The sequence below is a fragment of the Rhinolophus sinicus genome, chromosome 17, assembly GCF_057876585.1.
Source record: "Rhinolophus sinicus isolate RSI-liver-muscle chromosome 17, RSI-T2T, whole genome shotgun sequence".
In the NCBI taxonomy this organism is placed as follows: Eukaryota; Metazoa; Chordata; class Mammalia; order Chiroptera; family Rhinolophidae; genus Rhinolophus; species Rhinolophus sinicus.
Window position 1 is genome coordinate 95,720,933 of NC_142517.1, and position 25,864 is coordinate 95,746,796.

A 25,864-nucleotide genomic window follows, 5' to 3' on the forward strand; every position below is an offset into this window, starting at 1 on the left:
AGAGTGAGGAGTGGCGGTGTCTCTGAGTTACTAGCACCCAGCAAGAACAGCTCCTTGACCAGCTCTTGTGACCAATTAACAGCCCTTTTGCTAAGTTCTTTTTTATCTTTTTCATTTAAAAACTTCTGTTCCACAGGGGGCTCTGTTTATGGGGTTGGTTGGTTTGTTTTAAACTTTTATGCAGGAAACCTGCTCTTCTACTTCCAGGGGCAGGGGCGAAAAACGAAGTCAATGTCCTAAGTTGCCTAACAGAATTTCAGGCGCTCAGCTTCATGCAATCCTGCCACATTTAATTTATATAGCCATAAGGCAGACTCGTGTGTGTGTGTGTGTGTGTGTGTGTGTGTGTGTGTGTGTGTGTGTGTGTTAGGGATGGGGGATAATACATAATCTTACTTAAAGTGATTTGTCCTCATGATAGATGCAGTGACCTTTATAAGTAAATGAAACCAAGATGTGATTCTGGGTTTTTAATTTGGGGAGGTTCAGAAAAGGAAAACTGAAACTAAAGGAGAGATGTTCATCACAAAACGGTATATCTTTTATTCTCAGGAAAGAGATTTGAAACAACACTTCTGCTTGCGAATGGATAACAGAACTCTGGTTCAGCTTCTTAGAACATAAACTACACACTCCATCCATGCTGCCCATTGTGTTCTATTAAATGCTATTATTTGTTTTAAATAAAACGTTCTATGGTCAAGTAAGTTCAGAAATACTCAGTAAAACAAAGATAAATAGATATCTTTACTATATACCTTTGCAGAACCTTTCATTTGCTCACATGTATTATAAATGTCAAGAAAGAGACATTGTAAGCAGTTTTTCTCAAGTATATTGAAATTTGAAAACTTCTGTTTTCACTCAAAACATATTAATATACTGAGGAACTGACCTTATGCAAAGCATATTTTGAAATATGCTACTTCAGTGTTTTATCCAGCAACACAACCCAGAATCTTTGATGGATCTTATACTTTAATAATTATTGTTGGTAGGCTGATACAATGCAAAGCTACAATCTGTGCAAACTAATCTCTTTATATGTTCTGTTCATGTTTCCTTCCACTGCTTTACAGGGCTAGCATCTTATCTAAGTAGTCTACTTCTTTATCTGAAAAACTTCTCAATGGGTTATGACCATGAGTGACTAAAATGCCATGTGTTGAAGGAACTTCTTTATAACCATAACTGCATGGACTAGGCTTTGTAATATAGAACTCTGGGTCATTTTCTGCCCACTTTCTAAGAGAACATCCATTATAAATTGCCAAAGGATATGCAGGTTTGAGCTTTCATTTAGACTGATAGCTATTAAAATCCACCTGCTTCTTCTTATTTGACATTCAGAGATTCAAAGTCAGTGAAGAAAGTTGGCATATTGTGGTGGAAATCGCACTAGAATGAGAATCAGGGGACCAGAATTTAATCACTTGTATAGTAATAAAATAACCCTAGGCAATTCACTTTCAGGGTCTCAGTTTCCCATTTGAACATGAAATGGGAAATCAAAACTTAATAACTTTTAAATTATGGTGGCTATTCCTTTTGTACACATATGAGCCATTACAAATGGAAGTCATTGAACACTAAAATTATGTTGTTGTTTTTTTTTACTTTTACTGAAAATATATATAAAGTGGAATAGACTATGATATTCTAAGCCTGTTTAGCAAAACCTGATATAATTAAGGCAATACTTCTGTCCACTCTTGTAGTCAAATTATTATAGGCAAAATAGATGTTATTACAAATTGGGCAAGAAAATGGGAGACTTTAGCTTTTAGCATGAGTGTTCATCTATAGACGTTTTTCTCAAAAACAGTCTTTACTCTAATAGATTCAGCATTGAATCTTTCAACACATTATATCTTTTAACACATCAATCTACCAACACAAAGCTTTTTTAGTGTCTTTCTGTTTAAAGAAGAATATGTACCTACTTGTTAGAAATCTTGGCACCATTTCTCTGTATGTAGGAGATACAATAGCTTGACATTAAAAGAACTTAGCTTCAGCAAAATATACCCATTAAGTGTCACAGCCAATTCTTCTTGGCAAAGAAAAAAATGTGAAAAAAGAAAAGTGTGAGATTGTGAGAACACAAATTAAGCCTTTTAAAATTCCTTTGGCTTAACAACCTACATTTCATCCATTGTTCAATAAAAGACATTCATTATATTTTTTATGATTCATTGCTGTGTGTGTGTATATATATACATATATATACATATATATATATATATATATATATGTATATATATGTATATATATATTTTATTTTAAATATTTTAAATGTATCCGTTTTACCCTTCTAACATACATGTGAAATTTTTTTTATATCATTGAACTATTTTAAGGGAAAACATGACCTTGAATATTTTTGAAGTTGTACTTCAAATTTGTGCTTAAAAATATATTATGACCAAATAAAATAAAATACAATATAAAATAAAATGTTTGTGATTTCCATGGATTACGACAGAAGGCTTAGAGCAAATCTAAATGTTAAAAACAAATATATTTCCTCTTGAAAAGGGTAGAAAAATATTTTACTTAATTTTCTGGGTGAAAACAAATATGTTTCATTTGGAAACGGAAGTAAATGTTTTCCTTAATTTACTGGGCCACTGTATTATGGATCTGTGCAGGTTCTCGCTTATCACTTTGTTTCTACATCGTTGAGGCACAAGTATCAGAATTAGAGGCTACAGTAAGCTTGCTGAAGATGATGGACCCCCCGAGCTCTGAGACACTGAGTCTTGTTCTACGTGCAGGCACCAAAGGAGGTATATGTCACTGATGGGTCGCTCCAAATGCAACACACCACAGGTGATGCTAATTAAGGAAGCCCAGGGACTGTGAAGGAGCACGCAGTTTATTGGGGATGGTGGAGTGCCAAAGGTTAGTGAAAAGCAGGATTGTCTGCTGGCTTGGGGAAGATAAGAACACAAAGGGCACAGGAATGGATTTGAATACAGGCACTTATCAGTGTGCCTTTTAAACTACATTATGCTGCATATAATGGTGAATTTTTAGCAGTAAAATTGGGAGTCCTTGTATGAATGTACTAATTTATTAACAGCAACGTGTGTCACCATTTAAGTAGCTACTCCCGTATTTTTTTTTTTTTTTTTGTCTGGAAGAGGCAGCATCAAGAAAACATTAGATTAACCTCAAATAAGCTATGATTAAAATTAAATTCACATGTTTATGCCATTATAAAAAAAGTTTTCTATAGTGTAACTTTACCCTCACATTAGGAAATTTTTTTTTAATTTCCATAACATGTGAATTAACTAAATCTCCATCTTTCCTTGATTTACTAATTATTTAAAAAACATATTTATTTAGAGAAGGAACATTGCATTCCACAGAATAATGTAATTGCATTTTTATTGTCATTATGCTCAAATACCTAATAATTATAAACCATAATTATTTCATGGTAAAGTTATTGTAGATAATTTAAAATATCATATATGTTACTTCGTTATTAGTTATATTTTATTTTAAATTAATTATATGAACCAGTGTGGGGACGGAGTCCCAGAGAACAGTTTCCAGGCTCTCGAACTCATGTGGAAAGGTGCTGGCTTGGGTAGCAGATGATTATCAGCTGTGAATGGATGGCCATCAGCTGTAACTAGTTGGCCATCAGCTGTAACCAGTTAGCCATTAGCCACTAATATAACTGCTGTGGCTACACTAGCAAACGCAGATTGTGGCTAGCAAGTGTGGTTAACGAGTGGATTGTAGCTTGCAGATCATGTCAATCCTACTTCCTGTGTCTCACCCAGGTGCCAGCAAGACTGGGGTGCAGGAAGACCCCTCGTTGGGGTACTGACGGATGTTTGCATTTGTCTCAACCAGCCACCATTTAGAATATAGTGGTATGACTCCCCTATCTATGGCTCCGTTGGTGTTCCTTTTTGTCCTCACCATATCCTGCGTTCTTGTGCGGGGAGCATTACAGCCAACAACAAGCATTGTATAAATAGCAATGAGTGTTTAAAATAAGTTGGACATATAGTGTGAATATTAGATTTTTCAGCATGTTTGATCACAGAGCAGTTAACTATACAGGCACCTAAACTGGAGGTGGCAGTATATTTGATCAATATGAAATTTAATTAGGGTAACGTTTTTGGGTTTTTTTTCAATCTGTTGTTACTCAATAAACATTAACACTTATTGGCTTAAAATAAGAAATGTTTTATTTGCTCAAGAATTGGCCAGGAATTCAGGGGTCATATGTGATTCACCATTTCTTCTGTTTCTAATGGCATTTGCTGGGGTTACTCATTTGGCTGCATTCAGCAAGGTTATTAGCTAGAGACTGTGTTCATTTGGGGCATTGGGCTAGCAGGCGATATTATGCCCAAGATGGACTTATTTACCTGTATAATATCGTTGTTTGAATGGCTGGAACAACTGGGGGATGCCTGGCCATCTCTCTCGTTCTCTTTCTGTGTTGTCTCTCCAGTGGGATAGGTGGATCTTTCTTCCTGGCAGCTAAGAACTCCAACAGAGAGAAACTGGAAGCTGCAGATAAGGCTTGGCCTCAAAATGTACACAGTGTCTTTCCACTGAATTCTGTTGGCGTATACCAATTCACCAGGGTAGATTCAAGAGGAGGGGTAAATACTCGTAGGTTCCAAATCTTGATGTGGGAGTAGAATGAGAGATGTTATTTGGGTCATCTTTGGAAACACAATATAAATCAGTTAAATATACTTTGGTTTGCTATCCAAAAACTCCATATATTTTATAGAATTAACATTTTAAATTATATTATACATTATAGATGTTATTTCTGAGAGAGAAGAAATATTATTGAGTATTTCCTTGCTAAACATATACATTTGAAATCACCCTGAAAAATAGTTAAGTAGGAAATCAGAATCTGTACCCTCATTGCCCTGAAGCAGTGTAGAGAGAGCTGTTTCAACAAGAAGCACATGTTCACCATTAGGAAACCAAACCCCAATGCACCTGGCCTCTCGAAGAAATCTAAACGGAAATGCATGTGATAAACTGTTATGCATGAGAATTTCCACCCATCACTTAAGAATGGCTTTTATTTAGAAACAAATAGCAGATCTTACCGGCCATCCTGTGGCCTGGCTCATGGCACTTGAGAGCGGTCATTTCAGGGATTTTCCAGCAAGGTATCATTGAAAGCATGGTGACATCAATTTCCTAAAGCACCGAAAGGACTAACTGTTACACACAAGTGGTGAAAAACATTTTGGTCTTCAGGAGAGATTTTTTGCAAAGAATAGAAATGAAACAATGAATTTTAATTGAAATCAATTTTTGTTTTCCCTTTATAGATATCCATTTTTAGTTCTGAAAGTTAACACGTTGCGTACGGATCACGAGAATCTTCACGAGGGATTTAAACCCCGCCATACGCAACGTGTTAATAAAAGAACATTTATAGCAAGAAAAGAATTTGATATTCATTTATTTCAACATTCTTGATTCATTGGTTAAAACAGTAGTCAGAGGTGGAATTTTGCTTAGAATCAAAGAACTGAAAAGTTGTCAAGCCAGAATAAAAACCCAGGCACTTGATCCAATTCCTTTACACTTCCTACCATGTTTCCCTGAAAATAAGACCTAGCCGGACCATCAGCTATAATGCGTCTTTTGGAGCAAAAATTACTATAAGACCCGGTCTTATATGATATTATATACGTAAGACCCGGTCCTATATTATATTAAAATAGAACTGGGTCTTATATTAATTTTTGCTCCAAAAGACACATTAGAACTGATGGTCCCACCAGATCTTATTTTCAGGTAAACACAGTATTGCATTACGTTGACTGACGTAATTTCTATCTGTGACTCAAGGTCAGGATTCAGCAAACTATGGCACAAGGGCCAAGTCCGGCTCTCTGTTTTTGTAGAGTTCATAAAAATGGTTGAAAAAATGAAAAAAAGAAAAACTATTTTGTGACATGTTTTGTAATGTAAAAAAATAAATATTAGTGTTTTAAAATAAAGTTTTCTTGGAACATAGGTGTACCCTTTCATTTATGTATTCCAGTGGCTCTTTTCATGCTAGAAAGGCAGAGCTGAAGAGATTGTGTTGGAGCTCCCTTTTGGTCCATAAAGCTGGAAATGCCATCCTGCCCTTTAGAGAGAAGTTACTGTGCCTGCCCTAGGCATTTTTCTTCCCTTAGATTTATTATCTATTCGTCCTTCCCTTCCCTGCCCTTTCAATTTTTTGTTTCTCTCTCTCTCTCTCTCTCTCTCTCTCTCTCTCTCTCTCTCTCTTTGTCTCTTCCTTCATTTCTTCCTTTTGTTCCTCTCAGACTTTCCTTTTTTTTTTTCATAGTACCAATCTTCTTCCCAACTTTTACTTGGGCTTTTGTATATTTTGTATCCTACACACGGTTCTTTACATTTGTACCTGTAGGGACAGAGTCCCAGAGAGCAGTTTCCAGGCTCTCAGCCTCACATGGAAAGGTGCTGGCTCAGGTAGTAGAAGGTCATCAGCTGTGACGAGTTGGTCATCAGCTGTTACCGGTTAGCCATTAGCCACTGATATAACTGCCGTGGCTAGGCTAGCAAGAGGCGGAGTGTGGATTATGGATTGCAGAGAGGTGGATTGCAGTTAGCAAGTGAGGTTGGTTGGCAGAGAGATGTGGACGGCAGGTTGCGGGTCTTGTGGCTCCTGCCCCGTGTCTCCAACCCAGCCGCCAGCGAGACTATAGTGGTATGACTCCCCTATCTATGGCTCCGTGGGTATTCCTTTTTGGTCTCACCATGTCCTGCGTTCTTATGCTGGCAGCGGGACTAGAGACACTGCACGCCACCCCACGTGACAATACCCAAATAGAGATTTTATCCAACTTTTTTTTTTCTTTTCAAAATTGCATTCAGCCCCATAAGCAGAAGTTTGTTTCCTTGTTATACATCTGGAGAACTCCAATTGGCAATCTCTTTGCAACTTTGCAAAATTCACCTGAACTAGAAACCTGTGAACAACACCATGCTAACTAAAACAGAACATTACTTACACTTGCACTTGGAGCACAAGCATCTGCACGGCACAGTTTGTTTCCTTCAGGCATTTCAGCAATGTCTTCCCTGACCACCCCACTTACAGCAGCACAGTCCCCTGCAATTCCCTTAATCCTTCCCTGTTTTAATTTTCTCCATTGAGCATGTATCTGGCAAATATCACGTAACTTGCTGATTTGTTTATTATCTTCCCTACTGGAATGTGAGCTTCAAGAGCTTCAAGATTTGCAGCAATTTTATTTACTGCTCTATCCCCAGTGCCTGAGGGGGTAAAATGAGTCGATCAATATATCTTGAATGAATAAAAGAATGAATCTTGGGCTTGTGTACACACATATCAAAGTCTTAATGAAATAACCTTAATTACTTGACCTAAATGAAAAGTAATAATTTTTCAATTTTAGAGTAAAGGGAAGTCATTTCTAAAACTGAAAAAACTAAACTGTGAGGATTTAGCCCAAAGGAGCTCTATATCTTTTAACTAAAATTATATTTCTATTTTCTCTAATAAAATAGGGCAGAGTAGGAGCTACTGAGTTGTTTTACTCTATCTTAAAATATTTAGTGTGTTTAGGTGACAAGGCAATCCTTTAAAATCCAGTGACCCACTTTAGATGCCAAGAAGTAGTGAAAGAAATGACAACTATTAATGGTGAGAAGAAAAACTTATATAATCTCAAAAGTACAGAAAACTTGAAAGTCCAGTAGGAAGAACATTATTTTTCTTAATCCATGGTCCTAAAAATGTCTTGCAAAAAGAGACATTTCAGAATCAGGCATTGAATTTAATTGTCATGCCTTGTTTCCTTCAGTTTGGAACAAATCCTCCCCTTTTCAGTGGTTTCTTGACCTTGATATCTTTGAAGCCTTTTTTTTGTACAATGTCTCATTGTGGGTTTGCCACATGTTTCTTCATTATTAGAGTCATGTTATATATCTTTGGCAGGAATATCTGTTTTCTTCTCATTGCATTCCATCAAATGTCACATGGTTTCAATTTGCCCCATTGTTGTTGATGATAAATTTTGATCACTTTTTTAAGGTGACATCTGCTAACTTCTCCACTATAAAATTACACATCTTCTCTTTCTAACTGGTAAGAATTTGGGGATGGAAAGAGGAGGTACCGTGAAATGATATAAATATCAGTCACAGGCTTCATCAAAGTTTCAATTAATCTATTTCATCTATCACTATGGATTTATGATTTCCTAATGTATTCATTGGACGATAATCTATTATATCATTATTTATTTTGATACTCAGTGCATCCCCTATTCATCCCATGGGAGCCCTTACGTTTGGCTTTTGTGTTATCTTGATGTCCCAGTCATTCTTTGAGTATGTCATTGCTTTCTGATATAACAGCATATTCCAGGTTCATCTTGTATTTTCCTTCCCTGACCTGGTATCATTTCCACACCACCATCATTTCCTTTGGATTATTACTGGTTCCAGGTCATCTCAGTTTACAGAGCTAAATAATATCTGTATTTATAGCATGGTTTTTCTTTCCCATGTAAGCCTCTGCATGCCCACGAAATCTATGCTACTCCATAACTGAGTAACAATTTATTCTCTTAGAGCAGTCACAAATGCAATTAGTCGCTTGCTCTTTCAGTAAAAGAGGTGAGTGGCCAATTTCACCTGCAATTAACCAATTACCTCATGGTTTCATTTGCTATGCTTGAGCCCATGTGTTTTTAAACATTATTTGAACTGCATCCAAAACATCCAGAGGAAAATCAGAGACAATTTTTCAAACCTTGGATTAATACATTTGAGGCAGCACATACCTTCTGTACAATAGAGACTGAAAAATTAGAAATTGAAATAATACAATTAGATTTTCCTTTTTATAACAAAACACAGAATCCTCATGCAGTAAAGTGTAGAATTGCAGAGCAGAATGTCAACAGCCAGTGCTTGTAAAACTCACTGGATTGTGCAAGGGTTCTCATTTCATAGACCATTTGTTGCAGTATTTCCACTAAGTCAGCAGATTTTAAGAAATGAATAACAGTCTTCTTATTTTCCTTCTCTATTTTTAAGGTAAATATAGACATAGATAGATGATAGATAGATAGATAGATAGATAGATAGATAGATAGATAGATAGATAGATAGAAAGAAAGAAAGAAAGGATTGAAAGGGATGGCTACTAGTTTTTGAATATCATTTTTTATCGATGCATTTTTACCTGCTAGGTATTTCATTTTCAGTGAGAATCCCACCTCAACTTTACAATTAAAATGTCTTCAAATTTAAGATAGGAATAGAACAACTGTTTCTGTGTTTCACTTTGGTCCCCATTCCTGGGGGGAGGTCCATGATCAACCTAATTTCCACCCCTTAACCCCTCTCTGTTACAAGATTTAGATTCTACTATTCCAGTAACTTGTATAATGAAAGTGAGGGATTGACTGTCTATAAATTGTTGATTGTGCCAGGTAACTCTTGGAAATTGCCTCCTTAATTGCTAAGAGTCACCTTGGCCTTCTACCATGTGATGGATCTTCCTTCACCTGAGAAAAATGGGATTTCATAAACTGTTCTAGGAAAGCATGTGAGTCCATGGCTTGGGATAGTCCATTCCCCATGGATGATTTGAAACATTACAGCAATGAAGAGAAGGAAAGCATGAGATATTTTCCAAAATCTTCATTTTTAACTCCACTTCAGAAGAATTAGAAAATATAAAGATTTTGGTTGAAAATAATAAAAACCATTAAACAGGTTTTTGAAAAGCTTATTCATATCTTACATTTCCTAAAGATATTGGCAATTCACTTTTTAACCACAAAGAATAGAAGAGCCTTCAGAATTTGCCTGACCAGTTCACTTCTTTTAAACAGATAGTAGAAATCCTATTTTCAACTACAAATGCAACTGTACATGTTATATACAGACTCAGTCGATTTTTCTATATTCTGTTTGGAGAACTCCATCTTTCCATTGATTTAAGCATACCTATAGAACGAAGCATAGATCCTAACCTCAAAAAGTCCAAAGTCTAATAGAAAAGGCAGTGACATATTCAATAATTTAGCAAAGGACCGTGTTTCCCTGAAAATAAGCCTGGGTCTTATATTAATTTTTGTTCCAAAAGATGAATTAGGGCTTGTGTTCAGGGGATATCATCCTGAAAAATCATGCTAGGGCTTATTTTCCGGATAGGTTTTATTTTCGAGGAAACACGGAAATATATAGTTATCCCTTGAAGGACTAGAGGACTGGAGGCACAAGGATGTGGAAAATGCAAGGAATATTTGGAGATGTTAAATAATCATCCACTCAGTAATTTTTTAGCATCTCTGTCCCAGAATAAAGATGGGTACAAAATCTTTGACACTCCTTCCCTTGAATCCAGGAGGACTCTGCTTTCATTAATAGAACATAGCAGAAATTATGTTTTGCTAGTTTCTGGTCCTAGACCTTAAGAGGCTGGCAGCTTCTACTTCCTGTCCCTTGGAATACTTGCTCTTGGAGCCCAGTTCCCGTGCTATAAGGAAGCCTAAGCAGCAATGTGAGGAGACCATTGTGGAAAGGAATCGAAGCACAGTAACCCCAGCTGACCCCCAAGCTGGTAGCCGGCACCCACTTACAAGCCACATGAGTAAGCTCTTTGACATACATCCTCCAGCCCCAAACTGCACCTGCTGGTGGAGCGGAGATGAGCCATTCCCACCAGTTTCTATCTGTTTATTAACGCAGATTCATGAACAAAATAAAGTATTATGTTTCAAGCCACTGAATTTGAGGGTAGTATGTTGCAAGATCAATAGATAACAGAACAAATACCTACATGCCAAGACTATACCAAGCTCACCCTACATAGAAGCACCGACAAATACAAGTCCTATGTTCCTGGAGCTTACAGCTTTACGCAATATGGCTAGAAATGAGGGGTAGGTGTGAAAGAGAGTAGGATGTAGTAGAACATAAGTTGAAAAAGAAAATTTATTAGTGATTATACTGAATGCTGGGGGCCTTAAAATTAATATAATAATGTATTTTAAAATTTGCATGTAAATGTAAACTACTGAAGTTTTAAGTGGAGAACCATGCTTTAAGACAGTGAAAGAGATGTTGGCATTTGGGATCAATTGGAAAAGGCAACATTAGAAGTAGATTCCCCATTTAGGAGACCGAAGAAACCCAGAAAAAAAGTAATGAGAGAGACAAGGGGAAGGAAAAGAAAAATTAGTTTTGAGTGATACTCGCACATCTCCATGAAGGCAGATTTTATCTGTTTCATTAACTCATATGTTCAATTTCATAGAATACTCTCTAGTACATAATAGGTGCTCAATATTCCACCAATATCTATTGGTGGGATAAGTAAAATTTAAAACTATAAATAAATGTGACAGAAGCCAAGTTATTTTTTAGGAAATGTATATTTCCATTTAGCTCAATTCACGTCCCCTAGACACCAACAGAAATTTAAGATATTCAGCCTACTGCACTACATTCCTCTCTTCCAAAGATAGATTCATATATGTATTTCTTTTAAAAAAGATAAAGGGAATATATCATTTGACCATATATGTATCAAAAGTGAGTTTATCTAAAAGCACTGCTTTCGACAACTTGAACTGTAGTATACAGTTCAGCCTGCACTGTATTTAATTTCTTACCCTCCCAGCCACTTACCTGTATTTTGTTTTTGGGTGTTTTATTTCCTTAACATATTATAAGACATGTATATGTAGGTGGTCCTGCAGAATAACATATGATAAATAAATGTGAAGAAGAACCTTTTATTTACTCTCTTTCAAAAGGAAACGACAAAAATGTGCAGCGATAATCAACATAAGTGCATAGGAGGGCAAAATGCCTAATATGATAAAATATACTTTCTTACAAAATTCTCGTTCTCAGGCTAAAATATGACTTTCTCCATCGAACTTACCTGACAGTATGTCTGATGTTGAATGAGTAAAAGACAATAATCTTGTATTTCCCAAATATACATATAAGTATTGCGATAGGGTCTGTATTCACTGGCCTTTAAAACTTCTGCACAATTAAATGGATCAAAAAAAAAAAGGTGCTGAAAATAATTGGGAAACTAACCAAATATTTGGTCATATTTATCTTTACTTAGTCTAGGTAGTGAAAATGAAAGAAACCAACAAATCTAAAAAGGCAGGAAAATAGTGTATTTATTTCTTAATCTAACAATGTATCACCAAATGCATGTGTCAAAGTTCACTGAAGATTATTGATGTTTGGGAATCAGTGACACTGTCCAAATCTTGTTTGTAGCACTGTTTGATTTGTTTTGCATCTATACATCCAAATTCATCTAAACAAAAATAAAAACAAAATATATGTTATCAGTTATTTGGATAAACAATTGGTAATTAATTGTGCAAACAGAGCTTATTTTGAAATTTTAATTAAAACTATAACTTCTTAATTTTACAGTAACATTTCAAAATAACTGACAAAACTTTGTTTTTATATTTTTTAAAAGGTGTGCCTACACTTATTATATTCAGCTTTCAGATGTTACAAGGGCATCTTCTGGTGTCTGGAAGCCATATGCCAAAACTGTTCAGTCATTATCAATTTATCTATGCATAGAGCATTGAAAATGATATTTCACATCATAAGTCATCTAAATATTAATTCCCTTGCAACAGTGCTTTCCACAGATAGTAACAGAACTTGGAACAAAATAAAATAGCAATATTATACATATTTTCTATTTCTACATTTTTCCATTTCTGGAAATGGTCATAGGATAATTTTATGACAGATTAATATCAACCATGATCCTAAAATGCTAAGAATAAAAGTGTTAGATTCTTTTAGTAAAGTTGCCATAAGGACTAAATTTATTTTTTTTAACCAATTCCTTGGAATATCAACTGAGTTTTAGTTTTCCAGCATATGTATCACATCTCCAACCATTTTGCCCCTATTCTAGTTTGTTTCATCCTTCAATAGTGAGGATGAGAAAACTTAGAAGCATATGGATGTGGTTGATTTGAAAACTACTTTTTAAACTTGGAAGTTTTTCAAAACCAAAATATATTTGCCAAGTGATCTTTTTTCCCCTACACTATCAACCAATGTGCGACTTAAAAGAAACTTAGTCCATATGCTAGTTCAGATTCACTTATATTAAAATCATGAAAATTATGTTTATTTAATAGCTATTTGACACACAAAGCGCTTCTAAACTAAGTTTCTCTAAATTTTATATCTTTAAAAACACATTATGTTTCCTATCTACCCTCACCGTCATTACTCTCTAAGAAAAGATCAGATTTAAGTTAGGGACTATAAATTAGATATATTCAATCTATCAATAATTATTAAATAATAAAGAAAAATGCATTTATTTATTTTTTCCTTTTTGTTTAAATATCTCCATGCAAGTTCTGAATGGCTGGACTTCTATCAGGATGGACAGAAATTAAATAAATATTAGCATTTGTGATTTTTTACTTCCTTTACAGTATGTGAAATGCATGAGCTTTTTAGTATTTTTCTTTTCTTTTGGTATTTAATTACAAATAATGCATGAGCCTGTATCAGCACACATAATGTAAAGTTGTGTAAAGAGAAAAATAATCTCCTTTTCCTCATCTTCCTCCTTCTTGAATCCCACTTGTGCTAAAGTAATCCATGTTAATGGTATGTGTCTATCCCTCCACACCTTCAACAGTCAGATTTATGTAGCACAATTCTTCTTCAGGTATAACTACACATGAATAAACTCTCTGTGATTTAGAACCCAGGATTGGGATTTCTAAGTACTGAGGGAAGAGGAAGGGGAAATGAAAAGTTAAGTACACATAAACTAATGGTGGAATGGAGTACAGAATGGAGTCTGTTCTCCAAAGTACATGGCATCTGAAACCTTGACCACTTAGCTACTGTATACTCACATAATAAACAGACATGTGACTTGAAAAATTGTAAAGTATCAGTGAAAGGTGACCATGTGCTTGTTATTTTATTCTTTAGTTTTCCCAAAGATTTGTAAATCTAAGTGGTACTGTAAGTTATTCATATTCAGAAACAAAATATTCATTAATTTATAAATTAGATAAAATTCTGACAACTGTTTTAATGCCCTACTAATACCCATTAGTGCCATGTGGTTCTCCCTGCCCCTGAAATTATTTCTGATATTGAATAACTCAGTAGTTTTCAATGGTAGCAGTAATTTACCATTCTGTGTCTGAGGTTTGTGGACATTGGGTAAATATGCGGTATTCTGGGGAGAGTTGGTAAAAGAGATTTGTGTTGATTTGTGAAAGATAATATTCTGAGGAAGGACAGAAAAGAGATAATATGTATAAAGAAAAGGTAATCTCATGCTGCAGTTTAATCAGCGTACCCTCATATCTGTTTACAAAAAGTCTACTCTGTGTTATAAAAAAAAAAGAAAAATCAACTTATGTGAAGTCAGTTTACAGGCTAGAGAAGTTCAAATTTGTAATAATAAATGATTTTTTTAATTAGAAATTTAAAACGACATTTTTTCTTTTATAGCTATAAATGTATAGTTATAAAATCTAAACATGAATAAGCCCACTCAGTGTTTGACACATTAGATTTTGCTCAAAAGTAATGGCTTTTCTTTTGCTCTATTAGCATCATCATTGGCACAGTGCTTCATGCAACTCTTATCATTTCTATCTTCTTTTGTTATTATTGACAAAGCACAAAGCCATGCTCAAACAGAGCAGCATTTATCATACAGTGGACTGCATACTGGGTTTCTTAGTTTATAAATCTTTATTTCCAATGCACAATTTGTAAAGTCTTGCTATTGGAAAGACAGCTGAATGGCTATCCAATCCCTGCCTAATCCCTTCCCCCAAACACACTTAACAATTTTTGGCTCCTTGTTACAACTATAGCTGGTCTTTAAATTTCAATGGATTGAAACTAATCCACATTTGCATCTTTCAATCTGATACCATTGTCAAAATCTACCATTCAAAACTCTTGTTTTGGTTTCTTTTTAATTCCTTTCACCTCTCACGGTTCCTCAAATAAAGGTGGTTTAAAAAAAATAAAAGCAAATATTTTCACCATCTAGAATTATTTTTGTTTGTGGAAATGGACTGGAGCCTCCAAATAAAGGATGGGCACACTGGTGTTTCGAAAGCAGGAAACTAAAAGGGCTTTGCCTCCTATATAACAACTTATTGCTCCTGTATCTGTTCATAGAAACCCTCTATCATTTTACGAGGGACATCACTTTAGCAGTCCTATTCAATCAGACCAGAAACAGATTGTTAGATTCAAAAGAGAAATGCTGGCTGGCTACAATGACAGCATAGGACAAAGCATTTTCAGTATACTAATCCCAAGTGCAGGGGTATATTTCAATAGAGATATGATCAGAAACTTATCTGCTATCATAGGTCAAATAGCTAAAGAAATGGCTAAAGCCGTTTCTGCCCAAACAGAAATCACTACACTCCTTTGCTCGGGTAATTTTAGACAATAGTGTGGTCCTAGACTAATTGCTGGCTAAACAAGGTAGAGTTTGTGCTGTTACCCATACTACTTGCTGCACATATATAAACACCTCTGGAGAAGTAGAGATCTGATCAGAAAACAAAATCACTCAACAAGCCAGATGGCTACAGAAAGTAAGAACGAATGACCCATTGCATGATTGATTTAGCTGGTTACATTCTTGAATAGAAAATTGGTTCCGATCCCTATTACAAATTATTATCATGGTATTCATAGGTTTACTGATCTTGTTTATAACATTTAAACTTATTGTCTACTGCTTTTCTCATTGTTTGACATGAGAGAACAGAGAGTAGAAATGAATAATCAGAATAACTTTTGTAATCCTAAGTAAGTATATATTCTGTTATGTTTTAACTATCGCTTTTGCTTAAAGCCATATTCTGCTACTCTAGCTTCTTATGTCCTAGTCCCCCAGCATTTACAGACTTCGGGTATGGGGGCTAAAACCCCTATGAAACTTTGCGTCATTTCCCTCTGAATCCTGGGGACAAGAGCAACGGTGGGCAGGGAACCATACCACTCTGGCAATGACAACGGAACTCAGGAAAAGAGAACCGGATTCATCATTAGATTCATCACAACTGTCACATTCTATGAGGTCTGAAGAAAGGAAGAAATGAGGATGCATAAGAACTTTAATATCATAATTTGTGGATTTCCAAAATTTGGATTTTTGCAGCTTGAACTCTGAAGCTTCTTGCAAGCATAACTTTGCCCTTTTGGGCTCTGGACCTGCATGCAGAGCTAGCAGCCCCCCTCATGCCGAATGGACTGAAGGCAATCAAAGTTTTGCCACCCTGAACTTGCCTTTTTGGGTTATTGATTTTAAGCTGTTTATTAAGAAACAAGACTCAGAAAGAATCTTACACACACACACACACACACACACACACACACACACACACACACACACGCTTTCCTGCCCAAGAGATTCAGACAGAAAAACTGCTTCAGGAAAGCTATTGGAAGATGCTGATTTAGCGTAATTTGAATTAAGTATTGCAAATAAGAGGAATTCAGGCAGGCACCTGTTAGCTAGATACCCGCTGTGTCCCACTGTGTCTGAGTTACCTAGCAAGAATTTTCCATCTACATATGTTTCCCTCTTCCTTAACTACCTGTAAATCACCCATTCTCACTTCCAAAATCTAATACAACCCCTTTTCTCCTTTGTCCAAAAATGTCTTATACACCCAGTATTGCCACATGTTGTCATTTTCATGCTTATGTGAATTCCCCATGCACATCCAGTAAACAGTTGATTTTCTCCCAAGCATGATCATTCTCATACTATCTTCACAATGTTGGCATATCCATATAGCATCAATATGCACAATTATTAGCTTATCTTCTAAAAATTACTTAAAAGTTAATAAAGATTTTTTAAAAGAAAAAAATTAATCTGTTAAAAACAAACAAACAAATAAATAAATAAATGCAGATCTTTTTGTCTGAGCCTTATGGTGCAAATCTGAGGAAAGTAGGAAGTCTAAGAATTTGCTCTCTCATGCTAAATTTTGAGAATGCCCAGAATATATTTTCCTCTATGCACAATACAAAGTAGTTGATATCACAAAGCAACTATTGGGGAAAAAAAGAAAAAGAATTATTTGTACATTTTATGAAAACTTTACGTTTTTATTCCACAATAAACCAGGTGTTTTAGAAATGGTAAAATAAAACTTTGAAGATCAAAACAGCACTAATGTTTTACTAAAAATGAAGAATTCAGCCATATATATAATATATTATATATATGGCCAAAAAAATGTATACACATTTTAAGAAAGGAAAAAACTGTATTAAAATTATACTGATGGTAACTACTTTAAGCACCTCTTGTAGCTGCAGAAGTCAAACGCGACTTGTAGTCATCTTTTGTTAATGATATATATTGAATATTACAATTTTAATACAGTTTTTTCCTTTCTTAAAATATGTGTACATTTTTTGGCACCCTCTGTATATAGCATAAATGAAAAAATGTAACCAAACCAGCTAGAACAGGATTTTCCCTTTCTAATTTAGTTTTCACTGCTAGATAGCTGATGAGCTATTCAGTAGGTCAGGTATCTCCTCTGGTGAATTATATCTGGAGATGAGGTGAATGTTGTTTGTGTGAACATACTGATCAGTCTAAATCAACAGAAACATTCTGTCATTCTGAGTACTCTCAGTCTTGCTCCCCAGACTTCAAACTTGGTTATAGTAGTGAAAAATAGCCAACGTTTATTGAGTACATTTATTGACAACTTTGTTCCAGATGCTGTATTAAGCACTTTATCTGCAACATTTAATTAAATTCTTACCACCACTCTGTGAGAGAGGCAGTAGTGGTTGACCAACACATACACAACAAGACTAAGATTTAGGCAATGTAACTAAATTAAGATCACATAGCTAATGAACTTAGGTTATGAAAACACCATGGCTTAAAACTGTGTGAATTTCAAACTTATAACTGAGACAGAAAGGTTTCTCATCCTGCCCCATGCCCCATTTTGGAGATTGTCAACTTGCAAATATATACCATAAAATAAGTTTTCTCTTATAAAAACGTTTATAAAGTTTTCCCCCTGAGTAGCTAACTCGTTTTGAGATTCATCAGTGGTGCTTATGAGAGTATTTCATTCTTTTTATGTTGCTGAGAAGTATGATGTTCTGTGCATGAACCACTATTTGTTTATTCATCTGTTTATGCATATTTGAGTTATTTCCAGTTTTTGACCATTGAAAATAAAACTGCTATAGATATTTGAACAACCCCCTTGCAAAAAAAAAAAAAAAATAGTTCTATGACATTTGGTAAAAACTAAGAAAATGTATTTGGATAAAGAATGGACTTTAGTTAATACAACAAATGCATCATTATTGGCTCCTTAGTTATGACAAACGCACCTTAAACAATATCAGAGATTTAAAAGAGAGGAAACAAGGTGTGGGCTATATAAAAATTATCCGTGCTATATTCATAAATTCTCTGTAAATCTAAATGTATCCTAAAATAAAACTTTTTTTTCTGTTATAGAGTCTCCCAATCAGTGTTTAGATATACCCAATCAGTGTTTCAAACAATCCCACCACCAACAAACATCTTCCATTGCAATTTGATTATGTTTTTGCTAATGAGTGTCATAATAATACTCTCAGAAACAAAAAGAGCTGGTTTCATTAAATCCATTCTTCTTAATGTCAGAATCCCTCATTCCGTTTCTCAAAATCTGTAATATTGCACGGATCATAAAAAATACAAAAGCAAACTAAAGTAGTCAAAGGGAAAATATTTACAAAAATGTTATTAATAAAACAATCCATCCACACAAATGTGAACATATTTTAATAATGTTGGATATGGCAGGAAGAGTTGTAATGTAAGAAGAAATTTATATGTACAAAAGCTGAGGGGAAAACTTGCAGCTTTAAGCAGTAAGGTCTTAATTCATAAATCTAAAGGGAAGTAGGTAGAAAATAAAGGTACTAAAAGGAGATATAAAAAATGTAAAAAAATAAATGTATGTTCACGAATCTTTGTGAATATATGGCAACACACAAGCTACAGAAAACCAGTTTACTATTTGAAGGATGAATGTGACTACAGAAGTGTCAACATGACATTTTCAAGTCAATGGAAAATAAACTCCTATTATTTATGCAATAATTTATAGTATCCTGTTTAAATTAAAAGGGATTCTAGAACATAAGTTTGCCTACTGAAACACATTTTGCTGCTTTAAAAAATACAAGGCATTTTGAGAACAGATTAGGAAGATTATAAAATACATACTAATAAATCACACTTATCCTAATAAATTAAAACGTATTTTTACAGTTTATTAAAAAGTATTTGTTCTTTTGCACTAAATGGTATGTGGCTGACTAAGTTTTAAATTATATTAATCTTAAAATGTGCTTTGGAGGTAAACTAAATTTAATACATACCAAGTTCTGATTTTCCTATTTAATGGGAATTCCAAAGACCACTTTCTTTTTGAGAGAAACTTGTTGAAATAATTACCTATTGAGAACTAGAAGTCCCAAAGGATTAGTTATGGATACAGAGCTTTCAAGTTTCTAGGTCATTGAATGGAATCCGAAACCAAACCCACAGGGATTAAAGGGCATTATCAGGGAAGGCTATAAATGACCTTTATCATATGGTCTTAGTGACAGACAGGTGTCCACTGTTGCTGACCATCTGGGTTAAGAAGCAAGAACATAAAAGGGTACGATTGCCCCTAAAAATGATCTCTAGAGATTTAGTTTAGGCAAAATATTGAGGGTGGACAAGTCTGTGGCACATCTCTCTCTCTCTTCCCCCTCTTTCTCCTCCTCTCTCTCTCTCTCTCTCTCTCTCTCTCTCTCTCTCTCTCTCTCTCTCTCTCTCTCCATAAGCTTTATGAAAATCTATTTATTATGAAGATGATTCAGGGAAATGTGGAATTATTGCTTTGCCTTGGAAAGGGGAAAAACAAATTTTCACAAGGGGTGTGAAAATTTGGATACATAGAAAAAGGTGGTATATTAAAGACTCACATGTGAAAAAGGAAAACGTGTGCATTAATTACACAAGTTTTGAAATTCTGAAGATAAGCACAAAACTTATTAGCAAATAGTTTCCAACAGCTGAGTTTCATAAGTTGATTTCCCTCTGGTGTGGGAGATTTTGAGCTGTTGTCAAGAAATATCTTTAAAAGTATTTGTGGATAATGAACAGGGTTGTATAATGTGGGATTGGAGAGAGTGGGGAGATTACTGGACCTAGTACAAAATGAAGGATGAATTTGAATCAAATACATTTTGTTTATTCGTGTAAAAATTGTTTTCATAATCATAAGTGAAACTGAATATGTTTGCTATTGAGTATGAATATTGATGAAATTCACGTTGTAATTTGGGGTAGTGGGATAGTAGTTACAATCCCTCCCCCCCCCCCCCACCTCACCAGGAAAAAGAGCAAAACCAGTACACAGTCTCTGGTACTTATTTCGGCCACAATCAGTTATGGAGACATGTGTCTGGTATTCAAATCATCTTTCTACGTAGCATACTAATTTTAGCTAAGCTCCTTCTTTGAAAAATGTGTTTTGAAAAAAATTAGAGCTGCTATACAAAGATTTGAGAGTGCAGTGGGGAAAAAGAGCCTGTGGTTGATGAAATGCAAATGAGGCTTGGCTCAGACAGCTGGCTGCTTTGGGATGACATGGGTGATAAATGGTTCTTAAAACATGAGCAGGCATCAGGCTCTGGATTCAGTGTCAGACTGGCAAAAACAGCAGTATTATTGGTGCTTCCTTTAATTAATGCAACACTACTGCATTAGTCCGGACACTGCCGATAAACGGGAAAGAAGTGATATCAGAGGTAATATCAGAAATCTTTCAACCTTGAAGCTGGGGTGTGTTGGCCAAAAGCCGCAGTATCGTAAAAGGTTTAATTGTATTTGTAATGTACCAGTGCACCATGACAAAAATGGGGAGATAGTGTAGTCAGGACCAGTAAAAGCTATGATAAATGAGAAAGAATGAGTGATTACATAGCCAGCAGGGCTGTGAAAACAGACAAAGGACGGGCAAATGGGAAGGTGGAATTTAGCCACCACTGTAATTTGAACAGTAAGAACTAGAGGAACTTTGAAGTAGAAAAAAGTATTTGGTCCTTCAGGACTTGTCAGGGTGGGAGGATGCCCATGACAGATAAACAACCTAAAGCCCCCTAACTATGGCCAGATAGCATATACCTTGTAATAAAATATACCTTGTAATAAACTATGCACTTCAGTCAAGATCCAAACATATATTATTTGGACAGTATCTGAGAAATACCGTTAAAATACACACACACACACACACACACACACACACACACACACACAATATTTTTAAGAAAATACATCTGAAGCAGACTAACATTTAAGAGGGTCCCCTTGCTCCAAGTTCAAATTTCCACCTAGAAATCAAATAAAATCTTTCAGATGGCACCAATATTGTAAATATGATGGATCAAAATAAGGTTTTATCAAAGCAGGTAATCCTGTCAATAATTTTCGATAACAAGCAAATGACATAAGAACTGGCCTCAAGTCTCACAATGGACCCCAATGAGAATTCACTGAAATCACATTTCCATTCCCATGTATTAACTACAGCCACTCAGCCACAACCACAACCACAACCACACAAACTGCCCTCTTTCAACAACCTTAGCAGTACTTTCCTACTCTGATCATACATCTTCCAGCACTTTAGAAGAAGGGCAAGCAAACTTCTTTCTGAAACTAGCTGCATAGAAAGTATTTTCATTTTTGTGGGCCATGACATTTGTTTCAACTATTTAACTCTATTATTCTAGAGTGAGAGCACAGTGAGTAATAAGTAATGAAAGAATATGGCTATTTTCTAGTATACCTTTTCTTATAAAAACAGGTGGTGGGTTAGATTTGGCCCAGGGGCTATAGTTTATCAAAGCCTGATGGGACATCCAAACTCTCCTTTAAGTACAAAGAAGAGTGTGGCCAGTAATTACACCTCTTTCAGCAGTGCTTAAAAAGAGAAGGTAAAGAGCCAGTCTGGGACCCCTCCTCTTGACGTGTATACTCCTGAGTGTACTGGTACTGCATTACACTGTACCCTTTCCCTCCTTTTGGTTCTCATCTGTGCCATAGACTTAAGTCACCAAGAGCTATTTTTCAGATGGAAAAATTAATGTCACCTAAACCCAGGCCTCCCTGACTCTTTTTTCACCTTTATTGAGGTGAAATTGGCAAATACAATTGTAAGATATTTACAGTGTACATGATGATTTGTAATACATATACATGGTGAAATGATTTCTACCAAGTTAATACAACAACCACCTCACATATTTACCTTGTTTTTGGATGAGAACATAAGTTCTACTCTCGCAGCAAATTTCAATTATACAATACAGCATTATCAACTACAGTTGTCATGTTATGCATAAGTACTCAGAATTTTTTCATCTTCTAACTGAAACTTTGTAACCTTTTACCAGCCTCTCTCTTTTCCCTACCCCCGGCCCTATGGCAATCACCATTTTATTCTGTATATTTTTTAGATTTCAAATATAAATGATTTCATGCAGTATTTGTCTTTTTTGGGCTTATTTCACTTAGCATAATGTCCTCCAGGTTCATCCATGGCAGAATTTCCTTATTTTTTAAGGTTAAACAATTATCTATTCATCTGTCGATGGACACTTAGAGTGTTTCCACATTTTGACTATTGTAAATAACACTTCTATGAACATGGAGTGGCAGATAGCTTTTAGAGTTAATGATTGTTTGTTTTGGATATATGGTGTATGCTATATACCCAAAAGTGGGACTGCTGTATCATATGGTAGTTTTATTTTTAATTTATTGAGGAACCTCCATACTACTTTTAATTGGCTGCACCAATTTACATTTCCATCAACAGTGTGCAACAGCTCCCTTTCTCCACATCCTCACCAGCATTTGATGGACTCCTTTGCTATGCAAAAGCTTTTTTAGTTTAATGCATTCCTACTTGTTAATTTTTTGCTAATTTTTTGCCTTGTTTTTGGTGTCAATTGCAAAAAAAAAACACTGTTGCTGAGACTGACGTGAGCTTACCCTTATGTTTTCTTCTAGGAGTTTTATGGTGTCAGGTGTTATGTTCAAGTCTTTAATCTATTTTCAGTTGATTTTTGTGTATAATGTAATATAGGGGTCCAGTTTCATTTCTTTTCATGTGACTATTCACTTTTCTTAGCACCATTTGTTAAAGAGAATACCCTTTCTCCATTATATATTCATGGCTTCTTTTTTTTCAGTCATGAATTTGACCATTTATGCATGGATTTATTTCTGGATATTTTTTCTGTTCCATTAATCTATGTGTCTGTTTTCATGCCAAAACCATAGCGTTTTGATTACTATAGCTTGCAATATAAATTGAAATCAGGAAGTGTGATGCCTCCAGCTTTGTTTCTCTTTTTCAAGAATGCTTTGGCTATTCACAGTCTTTTCTGGTTCCATATTTTAGGATTTTTTTTTTTTTTTTTCTATTTCTGTAAAAAATTTCATTGGAATTTTGATAGGAATTGCATTGAATCTGTAGATCACTTTGGGTGGTATGGACCTTTCAACACTTTTAATTCTTCCAAGCCATGGACATGGAAGGTCTTCACATTTATTTGTTTCTTCTTCAGTTTACTTTATCAATGTCACATAGATTTCAGTGTACAGATTTTTCAACTTTTTTTTTTTTTTTTTTTTTTTTTTTTAAGGAGGGCACAACTCACAGTGCGCCATACAAGGATCAAACCGGCAACCTTGGTGTTGCTAGCACCACGCTCTAACCAACTGAGCTAATTGGCCATCCCTCACATCTTTGACTAGATTTATTCCAAAGTATTGTTTATGCTATTGTACATAGGGTTTTCCTAATTTCTTTTTCTAATAGTTCATTGTTAGTATGTAGAAACTCAACTGACTTTTGTGTAATTATTTTGTATCCTGAAACTTTATGAAATTTGTTTATTAGCTCTAACAGTTTTTTTATGAAGTCTTTAAGGTTTTTCTATATATAATATCATGCCTTCTGCAAATATAGACAGTTTAATATCTTCATTTCCAATCTGGATTCCGCTTATTTCTTTTTCTTTTCTCATTGTTCTATCTAGGACTTACAGTACTATGTTGAATAGAAATGGCAAGAGTGAGAATCCTTGTTTTAGATGAAAGCATTAAGTTTTTCTCTGATAAGTATGATATTAACAGTTAGCTTGTTACATATGGTATTTATTATGTTGAACAACATTCTTTCCATATCCAGTTTTTCCAGTTTTTATCATGAAAACTTTATGAATTTTGTCAAATGTTTTTTCTTCATTTATTGAGATAATCATACTATTTTTATCCTTCATTTTGTTAATGTGTTTGTCAAATTGATTTGTGTATTTTTTTAAGTATGTTTTTGAGTTTACTTGGGGAAAATAGCGATCTATTTTCTTCTTTTTTAAAATTTTTCAATCACAGTTGATATACAGTATTATTTTACATCAGTTTCAGACTTAAGCATAGTGGTTAGACATTTATATAACTTAAAAAGCAATCTCCCCAATAAGTCTACTACTCACCTAGCACCATACATAGTTATTACCATATTACTGATTATATTCCTTATACTGTACTTTACATCCCCATGACTATTTGTAACAAAAATTTGTACTTCTTAATCCCTTCATCTTTTTCACCAAACCCTCCAAAACTCCCTCATCTGGAAACCATCAGTTTGTTCTCTGTGTCTATGAATCTGTTTCTGTTTTATTTTTTCATTAATTTTGTTATTTAGAATCCACATATAAGTGAAATCACACAATATTTGTCTTTCTCAGTCTGACTTATTTCACTTTGCATTATACCTTCTAGGTCTATCCATGTTGTTGCATATGGTAAAATTTTATTCTTTTTTATGGCTGAGTAATATTCCATTTTACATATGTACCACTTCTTCTTTATCCATTCATCTATTGATGAGCACTAAGGTTGCTTCTACATCTTGGCTATTGTAAATAATGCTACAATAAAGAGGGGTGCATATATCTTTTTGAATTAATGTTTTGGATTTCTTCAGATAAATACCCAGAAGTGGACTTGATGGGTCATAAGGTATGACCTGTACTGGCTTTACCACTTTTCAATCCCACCATCAATGCAAGAGCTTCCCAAACAAGAAAAAGCTAAAGATATCTATTACCACCAAGCCAGTATTACAAGAAATGTTAAAAAGATTCCTTTATGCAGAGGATAAAACAAAACAAACAAAAAAGTGAAGATAAAACTATGAATAATAAAATGGCAATAAATATGTACCTATCAATAATCACTTTAAATATAAATGGATTAAATGCTTCAATCAAAAGACAGGGTAGCCGAATGGATCAGAAAACGAGACCCATGCCTATGCTATCTACAAGAGACCAGCTCATATTAATAGAAACACATAGGCTGAAAGTAAAGGGATGGAAAAAGATATTTCACGTAAATGTAAATGAGGAAAAACCTGAGCTAGCAATATTATATCAGACAAAATAGACTTTAAAAGGAAGATACAAAGAAGAACATTATATAATAATAAATGGATCAATCCAGCAAGAGGACATAACCTTAGTAAACATCTATGCACCCAACATAGGAGCACATAAATATATAAAACAAATATTGACCAACATAAAGGCAGAGATCAACAGTAACACAATTATAGTAGGTTACTTAAACACACCACTGACACCACTGGACAGATTTTCAGACAGAAAATCAATAAGA